Source organism: Pinus tabuliformis, chromosome 1_2, assembly GCF_031772625.1.
Source record: "Pinus tabuliformis cultivar Carrire ecotype Pingquan chromosome 1_2, CPIR1, whole genome shotgun sequence".
Classification (NCBI taxonomy): domain Eukaryota; kingdom Viridiplantae; phylum Streptophyta; class Pinopsida; order Pinales; family Pinaceae; genus Pinus; species Pinus tabuliformis.
In genome coordinates this window covers 1,317,839,591-1,317,861,642 of record NC_142298.1, presented here as the reverse complement: position 1 = coordinate 1,317,861,642, position 22,052 = coordinate 1,317,839,591, and positions in this window count along the sequence as shown.

Here is a 22,052-nt window from a genome sequence, read left to right as displayed (position 1 = left end):
CGATTTTTGTTTTTTGTTTTTTTTTTCTAATCTTAATTGATTTCCAAAACAAAACGAAATCAGTTTAGGTAACTCTGGATTTTTGTTGCTTTTATGACCAAAAAGGTTGGGTTTGACCAGCATTGACCATGTATCCATGAGCTCCATATGCGATGCTAAGTAGATCTTTCACCATGTATGTACATCTGTGATCACGTCCCTATCCTCGGTTTTGATTTTCCTGCCATGCCACGTGTCACAACATAAACAAATTACAGGAAGTCATGTCATCTCGTAATTTTGTTGAAAATTTCTAATTTTTAACATAAAAATCCACAAATTAAATTTAATGTAAAATAACAATTATAATGCTTAATTGATCAATTTCAATGGACTATGAGGGGTTTATGGGAGAAAATGGTAGATGAATGATGGATTTTTAGAAGAAAAGAATGGCAATAAAATAGTACCAACATCTCCCCCAATTTCAATGATTTAACATGTCCTCATGCTAATCCTGATGTGCTCCCTTTATATTCTTTTCCTGCTTGTGCCTTTGCCACTTGTAGCAAGACATCTATACTCCTCTGAACTTGGGCATTCTTCTGAACTTGGAACTCATGTTTCAGTTTCTTATATTTTTCTTTGAGAGCTTTTTTCTAAGTGTACCATTTTGTCGCCCATTTGCACGTTTCAGTTTGATCAACCTTAAGTTCTTTGATTTGCTTCTTCAGCTTCTCATTTTTTTTGCTGAATCTTCTTGCTCTGAGCTCTCAACATTTCATTTTCCTTCTTTAGGACCTTCTCCAACATGTTTGCTTCCATCAATTCCTCTTTTAGCTCTTCAATTTGTTTCTCTAACCTTCTTTGTTTCTTATTTGTAGGTACTGGCTCTTTCCTTTCTCCCTTGCTACTCTCGATTTCCATTTCTGCTTCCTGTTCTGGCTGTAAATGAGCACTGCTTTCAATGTCCATTGGTGCATTTGCATTTGACTCTAGTTGATCATCTTGTGTTTGGTTCTTTTGCATTCTCCTTGGTCTTCTCGTATAAGTAGTGAAGATTTTGCCTTGTTCAATTTTCTTGGCAGTTTTTTGCCTCATCTTTCTTGTTTTTACACCACTGCTGGGTTGAGGAACATTGCTTGACTTACGCTCAGGGATTTCCTCATCAATATCAAGCATAAACTCGGTGCGTTCTTGTTGTTGTTCCTGTTCATCTTCTTTAATTTGATTGGCAATTAAAAATTCTTTCCATGTTTTTCCCCTCCTCTGCAACTCAAATTCAATTAGAATTTTGATCAACCCAAAATGACATAAACTCTTATCTTCATTACCCTTTCGTTTCTGAATGGTCTTCGCCATTTTAGTCAAACTCTGTAAGAGGAAGTAGGGTAAACTGATGGTGCATTGACCTTTTAAGTGCAACAGAAGTTTGATGTGATATAGGTATACTATACTATAACACCCTTCACATGTAACAAATTTCTGAATAATGTATACCATTTCGTCCCAAGGGTGAATTAGCCAACTTCTGGGAACACCCTTTTTCCAATTGACAGAGGAAACCCTTGACCTAGACATAAACTGAGTCCATGATTTTTCCTTAAATTGTTTGGTCTTGAAATACTTTTCCCCTTCTGGACTGATTCCCAATGTTTGTGCTATGGTATCCTCTGAAATTCTAAAAGAGAAGTTTCCTATTAATGCTTTCTCTCCTCTGCTTGCTGCCTCATTTCATCTAAGTGGTTCAATTGCATAATTCTCTCTTTTTGTGCTTCATTGAGATCAATTCCTAAATCTGCAGCCATCTTATAAATATGTATTTGAAATTCAATAGGAAGCATTACCTCTTTTCCATACACCAACTGATATGGTGTAAATACTGTAGTGTTTTTCCACGTGATTCTGTAAACCCAGAGTGCATCTTTGAGCTTCTCTTCCCAATTCTTTCTATTCATTGCTACTGTCTTAGTGATAATTCCTTCCAATGTTTTATTGGTAGATTCCACCTGGCTATTGCCCTGTGGATGGTAAGGTGTACTTTTCCTGTGCTTGATTTTATATTTTTCTGTGATGTCTTTGACCAGATTTGAGGTAAACTGAGTACCTTGATCCGTCACTATCTCCCTTGGTACTCCATACCTTACAAAAATTTCCTCAAAAAGGAAGTTTACCACTGTTTGTTCAGTTGCCCGGACTAGTGCTTTTGCTTCAGCCCATTTTGTCACGTAATCAGTACATACTAGGATGTACTTTTTACCTTTCGAAGTTGGATTGATGGGTCCTATAAAATCTAGAGCCCAGTTTTCAAATGGCTCTAAATGTATTTGAGGCTGAAGTGGCATTTCATCTGTAGCTGTTGGTCTGCCCATTCTTTGATAGCTATCACAACTTTTCACATACTCCTTGGAATCCCTAAAAATAGATGGCCAATAGTATCCAAGATTGAGAATCTTGAATGCTGTTCTTTTCGTTGCAAAATGCCCACCACATGGTTCATCATGGAAATATTTTAAAATATCAATTATTTCATCATTTCTTACACATCGTCTAATAATCATATCATAACCGGTGTAAAATAAATTGCCATTAACCCATGAGTATCTAGCACTTTGTTTGATCAACCTCTTCTTTTCCTTTGGAGTAAAATATAGAGGTGTTCTTCCTGTGGATAAATAATTGGCTAAGTCAGCATACCAAGGATTCACTATTGAAATTGCAAATAAATTTTCATCTGGAAAAGAATCTTCAACTGGAACAACCTCACTTGAATTTTGCAGTTTAGAAAGAAAATCTGCCACCTGATTCTCCTTACCTGGTCTATCTAACACTGTAATATTAAATTCCTGTAATAATAACAGCCATCTGGTAACTTTGCCATTAATGATTGGTTTATTCATTAAATACTTAATGGCAGAGTGATTAGTATGTACAAAAACCTCATAACCAGTGATATAATGTCGGAATTTATTCACAACATGTATGATGGCAAGCCTTTCTTTTTCAGTGACTGTGTAGTTTAATTCTGCAGGTGTTAGATTTTTTCTAATGAAATAGATGGCATAATTGAAAGACTCTTCTTTTTGGCCTAGTGAGGCACCTACTGCAGTATCAGATGCATCTATAAAGATGTGAAATGGTAGGGTCCAATTAGGTCCTTTTAAGACTGGTGTGGTTGATAACTTTTCTTTGAGTGTTTCAAAAGCTTGCTGACAATTCTCATTCTAGTTGAAAGGTGTATCTTTTGCTAGAAGCTTAAACAGAGGTGAAGCTATTTTACTAAAATGTTCAATAAACCTTCTGTAATAGCTTGCATACCCAAGAAAACTTCTTACCTCTTTTTGAGTCTTCGGAATTGGCAAATTGACAATGATCTAGATTTTTGATGGATCAACTTTAATGCCTTGAGAAGAAATATAGTGTCCTAATACTATCCCTTCATTTAACATCATAAAACACTTTTCATTGCTCAAGGACAGATTAGCTTCAATACATCTCTTCAAAACTTTTTCAAGATTCTCTAATGCATGCTCAAATGAATTACCATACACTGAAAAATCATCCATGTAAACTTCAACACAGTCATGAACTAAATCAACAAAAATAGCTAATACAGCTCTCTGAAATGTAGCTGGAGCATTGCAAAGTCCAAATGGTAAAACATTATAGGCATAAGTGCCCTAGGGACAAGTAAAAGTGGTTTTGTCCTGGTCCTCTAAGGCTATCCTGATCTAATTATAACCATCAAGAAAAGAGAATGATGATTTCCCAGCTAGTGTGTCTAGCACTTGGTCAATAAATGGTAGTGGGAAATAATCTTTGAGGGTTGCTTTGTTCAACTGTCTGTAATCAACACAAATTCTCCACTTGCCATTTTTCTTGGGCACTACTACCAATGGGGATACCCACTGACTGTCAGAGATAGGATAAATAAAATTGACTTTCAATAGTTTTTGTAATTCATCTCTAACAATATCCTGAAGCATAGGATTCATTCTTCTCTGCGGTTGCCTCACTGGTTTGATATTACTATCAGTGTAAATATGGTGAGTGCATGTTTCAGGGTGAATTCCGTGCATATCGGTATAGTCCCAAGCAAATGCTTTCTGGTATTTTCTCAATAATTGGATCAATTTTTCCTCCTAAGATGAGTCTAGGTGAGTGCTAATATTCAAAGTTTTTCCTGGACTAATCTCTATGGTCTTGCTCTGTGTGTTTGTGATAGATTGAATGGGAAAAATGTTCTAAAATGTTGTTTGCAAAGATTGAATGGTGCATGTTTCCTGAAAATTATGTGCCAAAAGTTCATCTGCAGCATGGTATTGTTCATTTCTTAATTCTTCGGAAATATCAGGTTGAGAAAGGAACAATTCTACCAAATCATCATTATTATGTTCTTGAAAATCATAGATTTGATTGATGCTGAAAACAGATTGAACCCCTTCCTTGTCATTGTATTTATCGTCAAGCCATAAATTGTGTGCTACCGCTGGTGATTGTGTTGATGGGTAAAGAGTAAGTTGTTTTCTTTCAGTTCCTCGTGAAATAATCATATTACCCGATCTACATCCTATGAATGCTTCAACAGTTAATAACCATGGTCTATCAAGGATGATAGGGTGTCCTCCTAAATTAGATTTTGGCTAAAGAACTAAAAAGTCCACTGGATACTCCCAGGAGTCCAGTGAGACAATTATGTCCTCCAAAATCCCTTCAGGAATCACTTTAGACCTATCAGTTAGTTCTAGAACAATTGTTGTGTGCTGCAAGTTTGTGATCTACATTGTTTTCATTGTTTCAAGAGTCATCACATTTATTGCAGCCCCAAGGTCAATTAAGGTGTTTGGAATATGTATGTTGTTAATGATTGTAGTGACTCTGGGAATACCAAGATCAACATGCTTTTCCATTGAAATGGTGTTTATCATAAGGCCAGCTAAATGCCCAATAACATGAATAGTTTGTGGATCAATTCTTTTCCTAGTAGGTTTCTTGAGGCACAGTTCTTTGATTGCTTTAGTATATATGGGAATGTCTTTTATGGCTTGCAATAGTGGAATTTTTAAATAGACATTCTTTATCTCATCTAAAACATCAAACTATGGTATAGACATGTGAAGTTTTGTTTGGACCAATCGTTCTGGAAAAGGTGGTGGATGCAACGGTTGCATTTGTTTATTTTTGATGTCATCATTTTGTTTCTTTTGAGTTGGAGTTTCATTTTCATTTTCTTCTTGTTTTTCAACTATTGGAGGTTCTTTTTGAAGTACCTTACCAGACCTTAGATTGATATTTTGTAAAGGTAATGTGGGATATGATGGTCCCTCATCTCCATTGTAGGATGGTCTCTCTGCTCTGTTATTTGGATTTGGTACAGGCTGAGCAGGAATCTGAGTAGGTCTAGGAGGTTGTTGGTTAGATGGGAGTTGTAAGTGGGGTGGATTTATTGGTGGAGGAGCAGGCAATGCTTGTTGAGTGTTTTGGGTTCATAAACAACTTGCTGTTGAGGATATTGCTGATATGTTTGAGGATATTGTGAATGTGGCTGATGATACTATTGATATGGCTGAGAATACCGTTGGTATGGTTGAGGATATGGTTGATATTGTTGAGAGTACTGCTGAAATGGTCTCCATTGTTGTTATGGGTAATTTTGGTGTTGCCATGGCATGGGAACATTCCAAGAATTCTGAGCATACATCTGATCTTGTGCAAGAAATTGCAAATTTTGGTTTGGAAACATACCTGGAGGTGGAGGTCTAGGTTGCCACGGTCTCTTGGCGCCTATGAAATACACATTCTCCATATCGGTATTAGCTGCTTCCACATTACAATTCTGCAAAATCTTGACTTTAGAGCAATGAAATATATCATGATTTTTAGTACAAAAGGCACAAACTTGAATGTTTTCTAATGGGCAGTCTTTCAAGGGATGTTTCTTCCGGCATTTTGGACAAAAGACAACCATTATTTGATCTTTCTCTTCTTGTCTTTTCTTGGCTTTCAGAGTGTCAATTTGAGTTCCTAAGGTACTTAATAGATCTGTTTTGAATTCTTCTAACAGGTTTCCTATTTCAGCCCTTGTGACACTTGCTGAAGCAGATTTTGTGGCTTTAGATGATAGAGCTCTTTTTCCATATCTAACTTTGCTCCTTGAATACTTTTCACATAAATATGCAATTTCTTCGAAAGGTAAAGTGGAAATATCACCTTTGCCCATCAAATTAAGATCATCTAAGTACTCTTCTCGAATGCCCTTCAAAAATATTGCTCGAATCAGATCAAGAGAGATGGTCCTATGTTTTGATTTTTGCAAATTGTAAACAAATCGTTCCAAATACTCCTCTAAATTTTCATCCTCTTGTTGATTCATCCTAAAGATATCATATTTAGAATCTTTCGATCTGCAATAAGGTTGGTATTTCTTTTAGAATATTCTTCTCATGCCATCCTAATCAGTTATTGCATGTTCACCAAGTCCCATGAACCATCTTAATGCTGATGCTTTTAATGTTGCTGGGAAGAGTCTAAGCCTATGGGCATCATCTGTGTAACCATATGTTCGACATACTATGTCAAACTCAAACAAGAATGAATCTGGGTCTTCTGAAGCCATGCCATAAAAGTTTGGTAGCACAGATGGAGGTATGTTTTTCATTTTTATTTCCTCATCTTCTTCTGGTTCTTGAATAGGAAATTTAGAGGTTGACTTTTCCTCCTCTCTTCGACCTTGATTTTGTGGTCCTCTTGCTGATCCATCTCCTTCCTCAGCCATTTTGATAGGTTCCTCTGTTGATTTAATTTCTTGTTCGGTGTCACTTGTTTCAAAGAGAAGTTCAAGGAGAGATTGTTGAGTTATTGTGCTACGTTCTCTTTTTATAGAGGATTCAGGGAGATGTTTCTTCTGTGATTCGTGTGCCAATAGAATTTGTCGCTCAATGAGTGTGAGTCTTTGCCCTGATTTTTGTTTATCCTCTAATGTTTGTATGGTAACTTTCCTAGCTGGTGTTGTGTGTTCAACTTTTCCTAAAGGGTCTTCTCCTAGTGGTGAATTAGTTTTTGGATGGGGGGTTTTTATGAATCTACCTTTATCATCTCTAGATCTAGACATAAGTAAACATGACTTCTAAAATGATGAATTAAAATTAAATCTATGTTTTTGTTTATTTTATTTTATTTTTATATTTTGTTTTTAGAAATCCTCTAGCTGCGCCTCCCCGGCAACGGCGCCAAAATGTAGTGACCAATCCAGGGGTCTAGATTAGACTAAATTTAATGTCAACCAAGGTAGGTAAACTTAGAGGCACGTGTCTACAATCTATAGACCTAAAAGGATCTCATCTACCTAGATAAGTGTCTACTGTGACAGGCTACAACACTCTTTTACAAGAGATTGGAATATGTTTCCTTTCACAATTCAAACACTTATATCACCTAATTTAATCAACTGTTCTAAGAAAACAAAGTGTTACTAGTCTGAGTTTTCAATCCTCTTACAAGGATATCATTCACAAAAACTCTTTCCAGCTAACACACTAAGCATTCATGAAAACCAAAAACTCTTTTAAGCATACTAAGACTCAAATGCATGAAAACAGAGTCCACAGAGATACTTCGAAATTCAGTGCTCAATTAAATCTTTTACAAGATCTTGTTCAATAATTTAGCAATTGAAGTTTCAAGCTATCACCATGAATCATACAATAACACTTCGCAAGAACTTCTAATCGAATTAATTAATTCACAAGAAAAGAAATGGCATCAAACACTATTCAGATCTGAAGTCTAAATGCTATGAAAATGAAATGAAAGTATACCAGTCCCCACGTAGGGCCCGTCCACGCATTGATGGTACACTTAGAAAACTTCAGATGTTGAAACCGTTAACACATAAAACACTAGAATGATAAAACACTGCCTATGATTAAAGTCTGGAAATCAATTACATGCAAGAACAGAGTTCTGGTAACAATACAATACAATATGATACGCAGTCTTAAGTCTGCTCTATGTCTCTTATCACACAGTCCTATTTGCAATCGAATGTACATACATTATCATGCAGATGTTTCTGCTTTTACAATCAAAAAGACGATTTTTGTTTTTTTCTAATCTTAAGTGATTTCCAAAACAAAACGAAATCAGTTTAGGTAACTCTGACTTTTTGCTGCTTTTATGACCAAAAAGGCTAGGTTTGACCAGCATTGACCATGTATCCAGGAGCTCCAGATGTGATGCTAAATAGATCTTTCACCATGTATGTACATCTGTGATCACGTCCCTATCCTCGGTTTTGATTTTCCTGCCATGCCACGTGTCACAACATAAACCAATTACAGGAAGTCATGACATCCCGTAATTTTGTTGAAAATTTCTAATTTTTAACATAAAAATCCACAAATTAAATTTAATGTAAAATAACAATTATAATGCTTAATTGATCAATTTCAATGGACTATGAGGGGTTTATGGGAGAAAATGATAGATGAATGATGGATTTTTAGAAGAAAAGAATGGCAATAAAATAGTACCAACAGTAGGTCCCGATCATGCAACATCGTCTGTGCAACTCCCACGATACTTATGTTCTTTCTCTCATCCATCCCATTCTGCAGTGGGTTATGTGGTTCTATTAGATCCCATCGAATGCCTTCTTTTGCACATAAGTTCTTGAACTCATTCAACACATATTCACCATCATTATCATTCTTGAGAGCGTTCACTTTCCTGCAAGTGTCTTTCTCAACAAGTGGTTTATTCACAATACTTGGAGAATGTATGTTATTTCTTCTACATCAAGAAAATCTAGCACTTACGTGAGAAATCATCTACAAATATAATGTAATACCCATGCTTGGTCGTGGAGGTTGTCAAGAAAGGTGCACACACATATGAGTGAACTCTTTCAAGGACTACTTGCGCTCTATTATCCTTATCATGAAAGGTTGCTTTGGTGTACTTTCCCAGTGTACACCCTTTGCATGTATCTTGCTTCTCTAGTGCACACTTGGGAAGTCCTATAGAAATCTGTTACATGATCTTCAAAGCTCCATGGTGCAAATGGCCAAGTATCGTATGCCATAATTCACTGATGTATTGGTTCTTCACCTTCTATTCTTTCGTGCTCAAAGCAACACAATCTTTTACATCCAATTTGTAGAGGTTCTTCACCCAAACCCTGATTTGCTTCACTTGTACCGTGGCGATATGTCTAAGGAAGGCCTTTCCATTGCTAAATATCACATTGTAGCCACAATCTTCCAACATAGCAACTGAAACTAAATTCTTCTTTAGACCCAAAACATACATGACATCTATTAATGTGTATGAGTAGCATACTCCCTCTGAAAAGTAACTGTATTGATACCGATTGCGCTATACCTTCCATCATCTCCCATCTCGATGTGCATTTGGAGGTCCTTATCCTCCAAGTCACTGAAAAATTATTTATTGCTTTTCATATGGAATTAGGCTCAATTATCCAGATACCACACACTGCCCATCACCGATGTCACCATGCATGTAATGAGTGTGAAATCCAACTCGAATTGTGAATCTAGAGCTTCACCTTCTGCTCCTCCTGAGGGCTTCTTGTGCGGACACTTCATGGCGTAATGTCCCAACTCATGACAGTGAAAATATTTAATCTTTGACAAGTCTTTCTTCTTGCCCTCTTGACCAAAATATCCTTTGGATTTGGATTTCTTCCCTTTCCCTTTCTTTTTCTTTCTAGCCAAGGCATAATTCTCCTCATCCTCAACCTTGGATGAAGTTCCATCTTTGTTGCTCTGCCTGATCTCTTCCTGCATGAGATCAAACCATAACCACTCCCATATTGCTAGTTTGTCTCTACCATTTACGAAATCCTCATAACCGTGCTAGCTCTCGGGGAGACCCAACAGAGCTAGAGCTACCATATCTTCTTCTGGAACAGTGATACCGACTCCACCAAGTTCATCATGACATTGTGTGAATTTGGTTAGGTACTGCGAAATTGATTCAACCTTTTGCATTTTGATGCTACGAAGCTTGTTCTTCAACGCCAAATTCCTATGGTCATTGTTGTTCTCAAACAATTCGATCAATGTTTTCACATCACGAATGGAGTTTCTTTCCCATGGAGATTCAAGACAATATGATCTTGAACTCCCTCCAATATGAACCTCCTCGCTTTAGCTACATACTTCTTCCACTGAGCAAGATCCTGGGCATCAACTGTTGGGGGTTTAACTACATCTATCTTGATGTAATCTTGTAGCTCATTATCATCTAATACCACTTCCATACAATCTTCCATGCCACAAAATTTGTGGTTCCTTCTAGAGCATACTCGAGCCTGAGTCCAGTGGAAGTCATCTTCTCAATCCTGGAGAAAACTTGCAACACTTATCTTGTAATTCGAACCTCTTGCACAAAATTCAAATTCTCTTCTGTTCTATTGTGATCCTTGTTCTGATACCATGTATAAATTCCTTGTAGATTCAAACTGGTTATGTAATATGCTAAAACAAATGACTTGAATCTACTCTACTCATCAGCGAAAACAATTAATCGATCGAGAAATCAAAAAATAAACATGAGACAAGATTCAATCACATATGCTAAGATTTTTATCTAAGGGGAAAGAAACTGCTCAAAACCCCTTCCTATATGTATCGCATTAGTCAGAAAATAGCGAAGAAATACAATGCTTGTTCAAGCCTAAACAATCTTTGCACAAGTATATTCTATCTCACTACCTCATAAGCTGACTCTGGCCAATACTTAGCAAATTTTGTTTCCTGCCAAGCTCCTATTTCCTTAGGTTGTTTCTCAAGGAATTAGTCCCCTATTAATTAGGGAAGTCCCCATCCTGAATTGTGCAATCCCTATAGGCCCTTCTTTGACTACATGCACCACCTACACAACGCGGAAAATTATACAATTGATAGTAGACTTCCCTTGAACTCCAACATCAACATGGTAACTCGAATTTGATGCATGCATGAGTTAATTATGGTTGATTTATCAGTTAACTGGTTGAACATTGAAGTTGCACCCCACTTTTAGACCTCTTACTAGTTCCTCCAACAATTGGAACTAGTTTAATTGACTTTAACTCAGTTTAACTGGATTAAACTATTACAACTCAAATTAAACTCAACCTAGGCTCCTAAAATTTAGGAACCACTCTACATGACTCAAGTTAGGCCCTTAACTCGAATTAACTAAGCCAACTAAGTGACATTAACTTATTTAACTCATTCTCGTTGTCTTGTGATGTGGAATAACAATTCTCTCCTAATTTAATTCAAGGGAAAATGAGTTCAAGATTTTCTTGTTGCCATTTTCAATAGAAGTTGCATCCACATCTTTATCCAAAGAAGGACAAACAAGTTATGAAATCACCACAGAACGAGAATGTAGAAGAATGTGCAAGGCACACAATAACCATTCCCGAAATAACTCTAGAAGAAAGCAAAATGCATAAAGGCAACTCCTTAGCCTAGTTCGGTAAGAAATGGTTGGACTATTTGTCTAGTTAAATACTTCATTTCTTTTGTATTCCAAATGTTGCATATCCCCATAGCTTGGCATTTTGTAAAAGTGATGTTGTGAATAAATCAATTATATGCAACAATGTTTTCTTTGGCATTTTATGTTATTCTGACTTGTTGTTGAGTCAATTTGTATGAGAATTTGAGCGTCGAATTTATTACATGTCGTAAGTGGCAAGCATCCTAAACTTTGGGATGACCATTTTCATTACATCTAGCATGCTACAATCGTCCTAAGTACCCATTTAGGCAAGTATTTCCATTTTGAGATTAATTGGATCATTTAACAAAGTCTCTTTCATATTTTATCTTTGGTAAATATATTGCAGTAGATGGACATAATGACATGGACAAAGCCAAGCATTTCATTGAACAAATGAAGCTAGTGCATCAAGGAGTACAAGAGCAGCTTGAGAAAAGCAAAGCTAAGTACAAAGTAAGGCATGAAAAGCATCAAGTTGATCATGATTTCCAAGTGGGAAATAAAATTTGATTGTGTATCAGCAAGGAAGGACTGCTAGGTGAAGAATGTATGAGCCTTCAATGATTGATGGTCATGGAGAGACTGTTTAGATTCCATCTATTCAAGATTTTTCTCAGGCATATTTAGATGAGTTGCAGGAAAACTTAATTTTTGACAACAGAATCAGAACTTCACGTAGAGGTAATGTGGAGTATCTTCGTGTGGGGCAAAGGCACCAATCCAAGTAAAGCAAGGTGGATTGGTATCGGGAAAGTGAAGGAGCTATACCCTCACTTATTTGTTGAGTAAAAACATACTTTTGGTGGTCCAAAAGTTCCTAATGGGAGGTATGATCTAGGGGATCAAAATATGCTAAAAAATAAAAGTGCTTAGAATCACCCAAACCTTGTGCCAAATCATAGTTTTTGTTGCTTTGATTCCAACAACGCTTGAATCATCTCAATCTGACACCATATGTGAAAGTTATTACATTCAGAAGTTTTTAGAACACAACTGAAAAGTCAACTTGCAGGGTTGACTGGGCAGGCCATACGCTGACATCAACAATTGACTTAGTAGGTACAGTGTGTAGTATGGTTCAATCACGTTCTATCACATGTCATGGCCATACAGGATGAGGTGCCAACTTGTGATTGGTTGGTTGTGTTTTAATGTGGGCCAATGAAGAGGTGCCATATGGCTTAATGGGAGGGCGCCACGTGGCCCTTGTAAATTGTGCCCAAATTTATTTGGTCTTCCAACTGACCCAGTGGAGATCGACCCCATGACCTTTTGGATCTAACTACCACGCATTACCATTATAGCAAGCGGTTTGGTTCTTAACCATAATGGTTACCGTTCCATTTGTGATATGAATTTGAAACTACTTGAAATTTGTTTGCAAGGTATTCAATTCAGAATTAAACATGTTTAAAAGACTTCCATGTCTTGCAGAAAGGAAACACATGAACTTTTCAGCTGTTTATGACCCATCTAAGCATAGCAGAATTATTTCCTTTTACTGTTTAACACATAAAAACGAATTTTTTCTGCAAAATAAATCAACCACATATGCAAAAGAAGTTGATAAAGCAGTTCACCCCCTCCAGGGCTACGTCTGCTGGGTCCAAAGCTCCCAACCGGGCTTGTCCTTGTTTTTATTAAATGCTCAAATTGAAAATACAGTTGAATATAAGCATCTACAGGAGAAATAGATGGTAGAAATGGATTCAAAACACTTGAATCCTTCAGGATTGACTATTGGATCACCTCCAATGGATACCTGCAACCCTGTACAGTCTTCCCAATACTGGCCCCTAGTGGCTCCTAGAACTTTCACGGCTCCAAAACGTATGCAAATGACCTCTGATGGCTGCAAAACCTACACCAATGGCTTCAAAAGGTCGAAATTACCAAAAAACAAAAAAAAAAAATCGTCCAAAACCGACTTTTTGGGCCAAAGTTATGGCCATTTACTCCTGACTGCCAGTTTGGCCTAACAAAACCCCAGTTAACTGTAGTGGAGGCCAGTTAAGCCCGCCAAATATGGCGGGACCGCCAAATTTGGCGCTCCGCCCAAATCCGCCGCTAACTAACTGCTGTTAAATTAAATATTAGCCTTGGATTCCGTGCTGACCGTTTGGGCTGGCGGTTAATGCTTAGCTCCTGGTTCTGTTGTCACGGTCATATGGGTATGGGGGCTGGCCCCCTTTGTTTTCCCGCTGAAACAAATTCAAAGGTTATAATATGTTTATTCCGCCCATCAAACAACGTACAGGGCCATGGGCTAACGGTAGCACGTTCAATTAATAAACATGAGGTTGGGGGTTCAAAACCCCATTCGACCAAAAACCCATTTTACATACACCGCCATATATTCTGCTGATGTCATCTGGGGCCACGTGGCAGCCTCCGAGCCTGCCACGTGGCAGCTTCTTACTGGCTGTTGAAAAGGGAATATTCCCTGGAATATTCCAAGGAATATTCTATGGAATATTCTACGGAATATTCTTTTTTTAATTTAAAAAAAAAAATCAAAATTTCTAATGTTTTGGGCAAAATATTCTTTTGGCCATATCTTCCTCATACGGCGACCGTTTTCCGAACCGTTTGCGGCGCTGGAATCAGGAGGATGAGCACTTTGCAGTCGTTCAGTTTTGAACCAGTTCTGAGCACTTTGAATTTTGAGCATTTTTACAACACCTAGGACATGAGCACCTGATCACGCCTCCCCATTGGGAAGCTTTTGGACCCCAAAAGCCTTCAACTACTTGTTAAAGAGGTGAGGGTACAGCTCCCTCACTCTGTCCACCTCCATCCACTTTGCCTTGTTCGGTTTGCTGCCTTTGAAACCAACCCGAACATAATCTACACTGCCCCTCCTTGAAGTGCGTGTCCTTCTGTCAAGGATTGTATCTTCTTTCAGCTCATCTAAGAATTATGGCGAGAAATATTCTATAGATGGCAGCTGAACAACACTTTCATGATCAGCAATCAAAGGAGGTTCATACAAACGTAAGTTCTCCACATTGACAACAGAATGCATTTGCATGTAGGAAGGCAAATCTAATTGAAAAGCATTATTTCCAACCTTCTTGAGGATTTTGAATGGACCATAACGAATAGGCTTCAAATTTTTACCTTCTCCTTGCATCCTTTCCTTACTAATGTACAGCCATACCTCATCCCCTTCTTGAAACTTGTGATCGACTCTATGCTTGTCGTGTCTTTCCTTGTACTTGCCTTGACTCTTCTCAAGCTGTTCTTGAATTTGCTGATGTATTTGCTGAATTCTTTCAATGAATGAACGAGCTTTGTCAATATCACTATGTCCCTCAATGGCAACATCTTTCTCAAGTATGAAATCAAGAGGTGATTTTGGCAAGTAACCAAAACAAGCTTCAAACGGTGAGGTGTTTGTGGAAGAGTGCTTGGCACGGTTGTAAGCATGTTGTATGTAGTGCAAATGTTCATCCCAAAGCTTGGGATGCTTGCTGCAATAACCTCTCAAGAGGTGCACAATGGTTATGTTCACAACTTCTGTTTGTCCATCTGTTTGCGGATGGAAAGCAGTGCTTTTCTTCAACTTTGTGTCCATCATCTCCCATAGGTTGGACAAAAAATTCCCCACAAATCTGGAATCCCTGTCACTAATAATGGAAGTAGGCAAACCAAAGTGAATCCATACATGATGAAAGAATAATTCAGCAGTTTGTTCAGCAGTTATAGTTTTCTTACAAGGCATAAGTATACACATTTTGTTGAAACGATCAACTACTACATATAAATAATCATGCTGCTTTCTAGATTTTGGCAAACCTCCTACAAAATCCATAGAGATGCTCTCCCATGGTCTAGAAGGTACCGGCAAAGGAGTATACAAACCAAGCTTCCTATTGCTAGGCTTGCTTGTAGCACATAATGAACAACCTCTTATGAACCTTGAAACAGAATCTCCCATGCGAGGCCAATAGCAATACCTCTGTAGATGTGCAATTGTTTTGCTCACACCAAAATGGCCAACAATAAGAGAAGAATGAGCTTCTCTTATGACATTTATCCTCTCCCCCTGTGGTATACACAACTTGCCCAAATGAAACAGCAAATTGTTATGCATGTGATAATCATTTTCCTCTACATGATTCCCTTTACTCAAGTTAGCATACACATCTTTAAAGTCATCATCAGATGCATATTGTTCTATGTAACTATCATGTACAATGGAAGCATTCTTAAGTAAAGTAACAGCACCAATAATAGGCCTTGAAAGCATATCAACAACCTTATTCAAAGTACCTTTCTTGTACCTTATTACCAAATGGAACTGTTGCAAGAAGCCCATCCATCTGAAGTGTCGTGACTGTTGTAACTTGCTTTGTGATTGCAAGTACTGTAAGGGCTGATGGTCGGTATGTATAACAATTTCTTTGCCCATCAAATAGTGTTTCCACTTTTTGACGCTTTGTACCAACGCATACAACTCCTTATCATATGTAGGATAATTTACAACAGCACCATTAAAAGTTTCAGAATGAAAAGAAATAGGATTACCATGCTGTAGAAGAACTGCACCCATAGCATAATCACTAGCATCATTTTGTATCTCAAATGGCTGTCTCAAATCCGGTAATGCAAGGACTGGAGCTGAACTAATCTTCTCTTTCAAAGATTCGAAAGCTTTTTGCTGCTTGCCTCCCCATTGGAAAGCATGCTTCACACTTGTCACTGCATGCATAGGAGCTGTTATAGAAGAGAAGTTAGAGATAAACTTCCTCCAATATTGAGCTACACCCAAAAAACTTCTTACCTCTGTTATGGATTTGGGAGTAGGCCACTTCACAATAGGCTCAATCTTAGCAGGATCAATTCTCAAAGCACCTCCTCCTACTATGTGTCCTAAATAAACCAAAGAAGTCTTTCCAAATTCACACTTTGACATTTTAAGAAATAACTGATTCTTCTTCAAAACATTAAGTACTTTTCTAACATGCATGACATGATCTTCTCTAGACTTGCTGAAAATTAAGATGTCATCTAAGTAGACAATAACGAAATCATCAAGAAAAGGACGCAAGACATCATCCATTACCCGCATGAAAGTTGCAGGTGCATTGCACAAACCAAATGGCATCACAAGCCGCTCAAAGAGTCCTTGTTTGGTTTTAAAGGCTGTCTTCCAAATGTCACTTTCTTCAATTCTTACTTGATGATATCCACTGCGCAAGTCTAGCTTAGTGAAATATCGAGCTTCTTTCAGCTGGTCTAGCAAATCATCTATCCTTGGGAGTGGGTAACGATTCTTTACCGTTATCTTGTTCAAGGCCCTGAAATCAACACACATACGCCAAGTGCCATCTTTCTTTGGAATCAATACAATCGGTGACCCACATGGCGAAGTACTTGGCCTTATGAAACCCTTGTCCAACAAGTCCTTGATTTTCTTCTTTATTTCAGCATTCTCCATAATAGACATGCGGTACATGCCTATGTTTGGAAGAGGACAATCTGGATGCAAATGGATTTCATGCTGAATCTCCCTCTTAGGAGGCAAACCTGTTGGCTCCTGAAACATCTCATGATATGCATCAACTACATCATACAGATCTGATTTAAGTTTTGGATCACAATTGTCAAATGACTCATGATTCACATCAACCTTGGGCTTAATCATAAGAAGAACAAAATTCTTACTTGAATTGACCAGCCTTTTTACCTGTCCTGCATTCACCATCGCTATATTTGTCTTCTTGCGATGAGCTCTAACAATGAACTCCTTGCCATCTGTGAACAAATTATATTTGTTTTCATGGCGATGAAAGATAGCTTTCCTGTCAAACAAGTAAGGACTTCCCAAAACAATTCCTGCTATATCAAAAGGTACCACATCAAGTTCAACTGTGTCAATAAAATGTGCAGTAATTGCAAAGCGCAATGTGCACTTTCTTGAAACTTGTAAATTTGCATCCTTGCAAATCCATCCAAGTGGATATGGCTTCGGATGTGGAACGGTCTCAAGTTTAAGCTGCTTGACCAAGTCCTCTGATATAAGGTTTGCTTGTGACCCACTATCAAAAAGTGTGTCAATTTTAGTATGTTTTGAAATCACCCTCACATGAAACAGTTCAATTCTTTCTTCCTCCTTAGGAGCTTGTACATGGCAGTTTGAGGTACTAGTGCTGGCTTGAGTTTCAATTTCTTTTCCCTTCAAGTTTTTCAAACCCATGGCTGTAATTTTGGTTTCATCACCTGAATCTTCCCCTAAATCTTGTGGTGTAGATGTAGTAGCAGCAGTTTTATGTTTCCCTTTGGATTTGTTAAATTGAGGTCTTTTTTCAGGATATAATTTCCAACAGTTTTTCTCGTCATGGCCTGGTTTAGAACAGTGTTTACAGATCACTTTCTCACTCTCCTGTTTGACAGATGCATTCTTTTTTCCTTTTCCCTTGGAGGTTTTCTCTTTGCTTTTCCCCTTGGGGGGCTTGTTTCTACCCTCTTCAAATGTGTTTTTTCTCCTTGCCTTTAAATGGGTAGCTTGGACACAAACCTCGTCCAGGCTAGTAGGGTTAAACATCAAGATGGTGTGTCTAAGGTAGCTATGCAAGCCACCAATGTATTTCAGCAAGGTGTCTTGGGTCTGTAAATCTACCCCTAACAAGAGAGCTCTTCTCCTGAATTCTTAGGTGTAGTCTTGGACACTCTGACCCTTAAGTTGTCTGAAATTTTGCCAATTCATAATGGCTTTCTGCATGTGAGCAAGAGGATAAAACTGTTTTTTAATGGCTAACAGAAATTTAGGCCATGTTAAGGTAACCTTACCAAATTTCTTGATCTCTTCTTTAGTCTTGGCCTCCCACCAGACCAAGGCTGCTCCATCCATTCTCAAAGAAGCCAACTAAATCTTTGTGGCATCATCATGCATATTTTGGATCCTCAAGTAAACTTCCAACTTCCTAATCCAGTTGTCAAGCTTTTCTGCATTAACTTCACCATTAAACATAGGTAATTCGAATTTTACATCAAGCTTCAAAAACGGACTTTTTCCAGAGGATCTATGCTTATGGACAGAAGAAGACGAGGATGAAGAGGAAGAAGGTGAAGATGGGGGTGGTGGATCACCATTTCCTCCATGTCCTTTCTTGGAATGATCATCATTCTTCTTACCTCCTGAAGAGCCCTCTCCTTCATGTGGATGTTTGGACCCTTCTCCAACCAATTTCTCATTTCTTTCTTGGTACAATATCCTCACCATTTCAGTGAGATCTAAGAAAGCCTTTCTGAAGACTCTTTCTTCTTCTCTTGGATCTGTCTCTATAGGAATTTCTCCTTCATGTTCAGACATCCTTGAAGCTTCTGCTGAGACTCTTGAGGGTGAAATTGAAGGTGGAGGTGATGGCTCTCTGGCTCTCCTTGACTGAGGGTTCTCTCGTTCTCTAGTCAACTGTCCTTCCCCTCTTTTAAGTTTCAACCTGGTAAGCATCAATACTTGCAAGACAATTAGAAGATATTTGCACAAAAACCCTGAGCTCTGATACCAACTTGATCTGAATTTGAAACTACTTGAAATTTGTTTGCAAGGTATTCAATTCAGAATTAAACATGTTTAAAAGACTTCCATGTCTTGCAGAAAGGAAACACATGAACTTTTCAGCTGTTTATGACCCATCTAAGCATAGCAGAATTATTTCCTTTTACTGTTTAACACATAAAAATGAATTTTTTCTGCAAAATAAATCAACCACATATGCAAAAGAAGTTGATAAAGCAGTTCACCCCCTTCAGGGCTACGTCTGCTGGGTCCAAAGCTCCCAACCGGGCTTGTCCTTGTTTTTATTAAATGCTCAAATTGAAAATGCAGCTGAATAGAAGCATCTACAGGATAAATAGATGGTAGAAATGGATTCAGAACACTTGAATCCTTCAGGATTGACTATTGGATCACGTCCAATGGATACCTGCAACCCTGTACAGTCTTCCCAATACTGGCCCCTAGTGGCTCCTAGAACTTTCACGGCTCCAAAACGTATGCAAATGACCTCTGATGGCTGTAAAACCTACACCAATGGCTTCAGAAGGTCGGAATTACCCAAAAACAAAAAAAAATTCGTCCAAAACCGACTTTCTGGGCCGAAGTTATGGCCATTTACTCCTGACTGCCAGTTTGGCCTAACAAAACCCCAGTTAACTGTAGTGGAGGCCAGTTAAGCCCGCCAAATTTGGCGCTCCGCCCAAATCCGCCGCTAACTAACTGCTGTTAAATTAAATATTAGCCTCGGATTTCGTGCTGACCGTTTGGGCTGACGGTTAATGCTTAGCTCCTGGTTCTGTTGTCACGGTCATATGGGTATGGGGGCTGGCCCTTAGGGGCTGGCCCCCTTTGTTTTCCCGCTGAAACACATTCAAAGGTTATAATATGTTTATTCCGCCCATCAAACAACGTATAGGGCCATAGGCTAACGGTAGCACGTTTAATTAATAAACATGAGGTTGGGGGTTCAAAACCCCATTCGACCACAAATCCATTTTACATACACCGCCATATTCTGCTGATGTCATCTGGGGCCACGTGGCAGCTTTTTATTGGCTGTTGAAAAGGGAATATTCTAAGGAATATTCTACGGAATATTCTTTTTTTAATTTAAAAAAAAATCAAATTTTCTAATGTTTTGGGCAAAATATTCTTTTGGCCATATCTTCCTCATACGGCGACCGTTTTCCGAACCGTTTGCGGCGCCGGAATCGGGAGGACGAGAACTTTGCAGTCGTTCAACTTTGAACCAGTTCTGAGCACTTTTAATTTTGAGAATTTTTACAACACCTAGGACATGAGCACTTGATCAATTTGTATTGAATGGTTGGTGCATTTAGGGGAGTGGCATGGGGAAAATGGCCCCAACCCCGAGCATATTACAGCGCACATGACCACAGTAGAGGCATGTGTGGAGGGGGCTAGTGGTTATCCCAGCCCCCGACCCCATGTATTACCACATGACCTAGCGTAGAGGCGGAGGGGGCAGGTAGTTACCCTGCCCCCAGGTCACATTTAAGCCACACGACCACAGGCATGGAGGAAGCAGAGGGGATGGGAAGTTAGGCCTGGGCCTGAGTCCTATGATAAACCCATGTGATCGATAGTGGGGGCGTTGGATATGGAGGGGTGGGCATGAGGCCCGACCCTTGGCCACATGGTGCCACACGACGTGAACCAGGGTTGGAAAATCGACGCTAAGGGGTTATTGGCGCGATTAAGGAGGCAAAAAAATGCACTTTTTCTTACGGAATTTCCATCATTCTTGCACCAATTTTTCACCAAACGGTCTGCCAAAAGAAAGAATTCGTTTCTTAGTTAGCTAGTATTGTCATTTCGTAGGACAAATAACAGAGAAATGTTCCAGGAGGCCTAACTTGGTCATTTTTCAGTCTTTTTGAGCCTAATAAGAGCCTACACAAGGGTTTTTGGGTGTTCTAAACACAACGGTAACATTATTTTTTTTTTAATTATTTTTGCATTTTATGATGGAAAATTTGTAAATTCAAGTTTTTTTGTATTTCATACAAAGGTTGTTTTGAGGCCATATGGAGACCTTTTTTAGCATGGAAAAAGCCTAGACAGGGATTTCCAAGCCTCTCGGATGCATCTGCAACATTTGTTTCTTCATTAGAGTAGTTAGTTTTCAGTCTATTCTCAGTATATTTGTGGAATTTGTGCTTAATTTTTGATCTCAAAATGAGTACGAGAACCTATTGCCACATTCAGTGAGAGAGTCCTTTTCTTTTAGCTCTATCATTTCTTTGTAAAATGGAGTCAACTCTAGAGTGAGAGTTATCTAAAGGATAACATTTCTTTGAAGGAGAAATAATGCCACTCAAAAAGGAGGTTTACTCTATGAGTCAAATATTTGTAATGTACTCTTTTTGTTATTGAGATACATAAAGCAGCCTAGCCATTGGAGCAGAGCTCAAAGACGTAGCCTAGGAGGGGTTAACTCCGTTATCACATGGTTGTTCTCTTCTTCCATTTTACAATGTTGGATTGCATATGATTTTTTTTAATCTTTAATTTCATTTAAAACTTAACTATTCACTTTTGAATAAGTTATGATTTATGTGATCGTTTGAAAACCCAAATTTATCAATTCTTGCAAAGTGTTAGAGTACGATTGATTTTTAGATCAAGGAAAGGGTAAAAGCTTCCAAATCTATTAGGAGTTAAATGTTGTTTTTTAAAATATTTGAAGCATGTTAGCCATTATTCAAGCAACACGATTTGGCCAAAAGAATTGTTATGGGAATTGTTAGGTGGATGTGAGGGAGATATTTAGAGGGAGAAGCTAAAAAATTTACATATTTTTGGGAGTAAATGAAATTAGAATCATATCAAAGCTCGAAAATAAAAGGTAATGTTGGTCTTGGGCAAGGATATGAACATGGAAGAAATTGCCTCTTTAATGAAAAATCTCCAACAAAGTGGTTCATGAGTAAACTAGTTTCAAAAGGTATGGTATGGGTTATTAGTGATGGAAAATGGATCCTAAAACCCTCTAAGTCTTTCAATAGTTAAAAACTATTGTAAAAGA